Source organism: Neoarius graeffei, chromosome 18 (genome assembly GCF_027579695.1).
Source record: "Neoarius graeffei isolate fNeoGra1 chromosome 18, fNeoGra1.pri, whole genome shotgun sequence".
Taxonomy (NCBI): Eukaryota; Metazoa; Chordata; class Actinopteri; order Siluriformes; family Ariidae; genus Neoarius; species Neoarius graeffei.
In genome coordinates this window covers 19,323,520-19,329,657 of record NC_083586.1, presented here as the reverse complement: position 1 = coordinate 19,329,657, position 6,138 = coordinate 19,323,520, and positions in this window count along the sequence as shown.

The following is a 6,138-nucleotide window of genomic DNA, read 5'->3' as shown; positions in this document are numbered from 1 at the left end:
GAATTTAGGGCCACGGGGCTCTAAATTAATTAATTGTTCTTTTAGGGAAAAAAGTAATAAAATCGAAGTCTATGATTCGGATTCAGTAGCTTTCAGTCCACTAAAAAAAAATAATTGGGTGTCGGGGAAAATTCTTTTTATGGCCTAAATTTGAGAAATCTGAAAGGGAGTCTAGCTTTAAAGTCTTAAAAAGTTAACTTAGCTCAATTAAATTTTAATAAATTAGCTATTTACATTGTAGTCAAATTTGCTACCTAGTTAAGTTCTGTAAATTAGTTTGTTAAATGAGCTAACTACTTCAGTATTGTTTTGCTAATATGCCTTAGCATTCACCCCAGCAGGGTTATTAAACATTAGCTAATCAGTAACTGAAATTCTCTAGATATTTGTTTGAGCTAGCATAACATTTTCCTTAAACAGCTAGCAAGCCATGCAAGATCAGTTATTTTCCTCCATTACAAATATTCACTTTTTACTCTGAAAAGTTTGAGTATATTTCAGTGGAGATACTTTTTTAATTAACTTGTATATTCAATATTGAAACTATGTTGTGGTCTCAATAATTCTACTTTTAGCTGAATAATGTCTCTGCACTTTTTTTCATGCCTGGTGAGTAACTTTGCATTTAGACTTTTTGGGTTGTTTTAAATGGGCTTTAAGAGCTAAAGACATAAACAAAGGGCTCGTTTTTGGCATCCACATGTCCGTATTTGCTGTAACATTCCCATGAAATCAAGAAGGATGTTTGTGAGCTTTTTGTAGTAGTAGTAGTAGTAGTAGTAGTAGTAGTAGTAGTAAGCATCCGTCTGTCTCATGAGATAATGGGTTGCGCATTAGTAGCAGTCAGTCCTGTTGAGAGCAGCATCTGGAGTGACTCAGCAGTCCGATCCTTGCGTGACAGTCTTTCCCGCACAGGTTGCAGGTGAACTGGGAATGCGGATTGGGGACCTGGGTTTCTTGTCTTTGCTGTCTCTGCTTCCTGCGTTGTTTTCTCTCCTCTGACTATTGCCTGGTGCATTGTTTAGTGATCCGCTTGTTGAACTACAGCTTCTAAGCTACAGGCACCCACTGAAGCAGGCGGATCGTGACAGGTCAACACCTTACTGGCTGGGGGCTGCCCAGCTTGAGGCAGGTGGTAGTTGACCAATGGGACGCGATCATCCCTCCAACCATCAAAGACAACCCTTGGCGTCTGGCTCTTATGCCAGTTGAGCAGGAACTTATAACTTGTAACTTCTGTCTTCCACGTTGTGCTCTCACCGATCATAAGACTGGAGTGACCTCTCCCGAGTGCAAGCCTGGGCAGACTGTATGGAGGTCTAGTGTTGCCTAGTCATCAGGGCCCCCCTCTTGGCCACACTGATAGGGTCCAATGGAATGCAAGGCATTACACTTGGGGAGAGTTTGGCTGCAGGAGTTGCTGGAAGGTAGTCCAGACTGACAGCCAACCACCTACAGGACTCCACTTTAGATTTTTCTGTCTGGGTTTACTTCCATAGCCTTTTCCATATGGGGATGTGGCCGCAAGGCAGCGGAGGTTTGAAATCAGGGTTTTCCTTCCCCTAGATGGACTGCCCTCCCAGGCTAGCGAGCTCCATCTGCCTGAAGCAACTGGTTTTAAGGCACCAGTAGCCCGCCTTACGCCCCTTCTCCTTGTCTGTGAAAACAGTTCCGCCACGTGAAGGCCAGGAGTGGATTTTAGATGTCAGAGGCTGTTTGAGGCTCATGCCGTTGGGGCATTTGATGACAGAGAGATCTGTGGTTGGTAGAAGAGAGCAACTGGACTTGCTTGAAAAGTCTTGAAGACGTTTTGCCTCTCGTCCGAAAGGCATCCTCAGTTCTGTCTGTCTAATAGGGAGTATCAAGTATTTATCCTCTCATGGATCATCATAGAATCTGAATCAGAATGCTGATGGCTGCATTGTAGGTGGCTGATAGATGTCATAGACACCCACCTCTGTTCAGTGATGGTCGTTCCAGGTTGACAAAAATGAACGATCCTCTCTGGCTAAGATGTCTGCCAGTTTTCTGGAAGTCCTCTCATACTCCTGCACCAATCGAAGGGAACTCATCCCAAAGTGCGTAGAAACATATCTGTGAAGATACTCAGTCATTCAGGTACATAGTAATCTGTGGTTGGTAGAAGAGAGCAACTGGTGAAACGTCTTCAAGACTTTTCAAGCAAGTCCAGTTGCTCTCTTCTACCAACCACAGATTACTATGTACCTGGATGACTGAGTATCTTCACAGATATGTTTCTACGCACTTTGGGATGAGTTCCCTTCGACTGGTGCAGGAATATGAGAGGACTTCCAGAAAAGTGGCAGACATCTTAGCCAGAGAGGATCATTCATTTTTGTCAACCTGGAACGACCATCACTGAACAGAGGTGGGTGTCCAAGACATCTATCAGCCACCTACAATGCAGCCATCAGCATTCTGATTTGGATTCTATGATGATCCATGAGAGGATAAATACTTGATACTCCCTATTAGACAGACAGAACTGAGGATGCCTTTCGGACGAGAGGCGAAACGTCTTCAAGACCTTTCAAGCAAGTCCAGTTGCTCTCTTCTACCAACCACAGATTACTATGTACCTGGATGACTGAGTATCTTCACAGATATGACAGAGAGAGCTCAACCCTGCTGCCACCCTGGCTGTGACAACCTTTAGGAACCAGTCTTTTGTTGATGGAGACACAAATGAAGCAGAATATATTTGGAATGGAATGGAATGAAATTCCACAATGGCAGCAGTGCATCAGTAGATGGCGGTATGGTTCTGTGTCTTGGGTTCACAGTGCCACATTACTCAAACGTCAAATATTTAATTAACTTCATAAATAAACTATTTTAATAGTCTTTATAAATGGAAAGAAAGGAATTGAATAAACATGGGAGAGGATGAATGTTTGAAATTGTGTATTTGTGAAAAGATGTTTGCGTATACCTCATTCCATGATAGCATACAATTCAACCAAGTACAACTCTTGCAAAATAAGCTTCCTGCAAGTCAAAACACAAACCCATGTCAGATTTTACATTTTAAAGATTGATGCAACAGAGAGCTTGCAGTTCAACAATAACTTTATTTCATTTGATTAAGAACGGTTGTGTTTGCACTTTGTAAATGTTTATGAGAAAAATAAATGACCCAAAATGAATAACAGGGTTTGGTGGGACTAGGTGGATGTGGCTGTACTGTGAAGGTGACTCAACCAGGCAGGTAGATTTCCAGGAACTGGAATATAAATTCATTCATTGATTGATTTACCTTCTGCTTTTCTTGATGGGGTTATGGTGGTGACAATAAGCTGAGAAGTTCAGCCCAGAATTCTCTCTCCTGTGTCAAAGAATTCCAGTTCCTCTTGGGTTGTTTGGATCCTCAGATTTTCCCAAATCAGCTGTGATAAAAATCTCTCCAGTGGGTCCTGGGTTTGCCCATGGGACCCTGTAGGAAATACCTCATACAGCTCTACCAAGAGCAAACCAGGGGACATCCTTGCAAGAAGCTACCAGACTACCTCAACTGGTTCCTCTTGATCCAAAGGCTCTCTCAGCCTGTTATGGAGAGTAAGTCCAGCAACCCTGGACAGGAACGTCATTTCCACTACAGAACTTATTCTTTGGGGTACTACCTACAGCTCAGGATGATCAGTGAGGTTCTGAGAACTTTCTCCACAAACCAAGCTTCTTCTTCAGCACCACAGACTGGTACAGTCTCTATGACCCAGCTTCCATTTGTGTCCTTTTCCTGGAATAGACCGTTCTTAAAAATGTGTACAGGAGTCACTTGACCACCAGATGGAAGCAGACACAAAGCTACCATCATGTTTTCTTCCTGTCAAGTTCAGCCAACCTTCTGCTTCCGTCACTTGTGCTTTTAATGATAAAAACTCAAGGACAAAGATGATGAAATCTTAAGTGTGAAGATGAAATGGCAAGACATTCCAAGTGCAATTAAGCACCATCAGTTCTCAGCCAGAAGAACAATGTATTGCCCTTGCTGCTGAACTTTAATCAGGTCTAGTCCAGAGCCAGTTCACACTGGATTGTCAAGAAAACACTCAGGGGCATGCTGGTATAAGAAATTAATCAATGACCGGTTGAGATGATGCAGCCTGATGTGAAGAGTTACAATTTATTATTTTCAAAAAGATGTTTCACTATTCCGTTTATACCACAGAAATGTGCCAAGGAGTACAATATTTTATTTTAGATCAACATGTTGTATTTTTATCCGTTTATAGTTGCATTTAATGTCAGAACATTTTTCTCTCCTGAAGACTTTCCCATGGCGGAAAACTGTCGCAAAGTGCTGACACTAAAAACTGCTTCCAGAAATGTTAAATAAACATCTCTTTAGTTTACAGAAAGCTTTACCACATCACCAATGTTTATCACAATAGTTTTTATTTTAGTGGATAATGTTTTTTTAATTTGGTTAATTATTAGTAGCTTTAGATTATGTAAAGCATTTGCCGTACAATTCCCCGTGAAGTTGTTGTTACTATAGAAACAGTAATGTATTAGAATGAGCACACTAATGTAAATTTGATTTGCATGACAGTCCGAGCTGCTGCTATATAAATTATTCAGCAGCTTCTAACCAATCCGAAATGAGAATTCAACAACACAGTGGAATACAAACATATAAATAATAGACAAAGAACTACCTCTGCAACTTGGCTGCACTCATCACACAACGTTAAGTTGTGTAACGATGGAGCATGTTTTCAGTGTTAAAGCCACAAAACCACATTCCACTTCTCTTACACAGCCCCATGTGGGAAATCCACACCAGCTCTCGAAGCGCCGCCTCTTTTGAAACACCATCTTCAGGAATTAGCGAGTTCCATGATTCAGCTGTGGATTTTCCCCTGTCCCAGAAGTCTCCATTGAGGAAAAACATGTTTAAGTGTCCCAGAACAAGCACGGGCCATCCATCACGGTGGTGCAGTGTGGAGCTCAGGTAACGTGATCTTCCCACTGAGGGGACGGCGATCCTTCAGTGCACACTTCCATGTGGTGGACATGCGTTATTCCTTCAGGACAGTTACATTCCGCCAACATTCCACTCTGCTACTTAATCAACATGAATCTTGCTATCGGGTTTCACGTGGATTAGCGCTTAGCAGCTAGCTGTGGATGAGTGATGGAGCTAGCTGAGTGAACCTGAAATCATCTTCTAGCTAACGTTTAAAAGTGTCACATTATTATGTTTATAGTTACATTTAATGCTGTGCTCACACATTCATTCCTGTGAGTCTTTCTTTCTTTTTCTTTTACTTTCTTTAATGCGATTCTTTGTTTTTTCCTTTGTTTGTTTGTTTCTTTCTTTCAACAAAGTTGTTTCTTTCTTTAGTGTGGTTCTTTGTTTTTCTTTTTCTTTCTTTTTTCTTTACAATTGTTCGTTTTTCTTTCCTTTCTTCTTTACAATGTGCTTCTTTCTTTTTTAACAGTGTGGTTCTTTCTTTTCTTCCTTCCTTCATTTTTTCCTTTCTTACAGTGTGGTTCTTTCTTTCTTTCTTTCTTTCTTTCTTTCTTTCTTTCTTTCTTTCTTTCTTTCCACAGTGAACCTTCTTTGTCGATGTTTCATAAAATTAAATGTAGCTCTAAACGGATAAATATTTCATTCAGCTTTGAGTTGTATAAACATGACTGTGCTTCATCGCACGACCCTGACGTTGATGTTTTTTCTACTACAGCACACCTCCAAGGTGCTTTATCCCTTCCATAACCCAGAGGGAAAGGAAACAGTAAATAAAGTCCGTTAGTGTGTCCCTTTGTCTTCACCTGATCATGATCTCACGCAATTTCTTCCTTTTCCTCATTTCTTTTCGCTTCACGTTTTTCTGGTCCTTTCCTTATTTCCCTTTTCCCCTTTAAGTCAGATGAATAATATATTTAACTCTATAGTCATTTAATCTTCTCCTGTCTGTCATTTGCATTCAGAAAAGAACAGCGCTCTTGCCGTCCTTCCCCCATGTGCAGGAGAATCATTATGGCACTTTAATAGCTCAGCGATGCTCCTGCCAGCCACCTCTGTTTCCATGGCAACTGCCGCCGAAAGCCACCGGCGTGAGGATATGAGCCATGCCGCCCCGGACTTCTGCGCTTCCGTCCTGTTCTTTG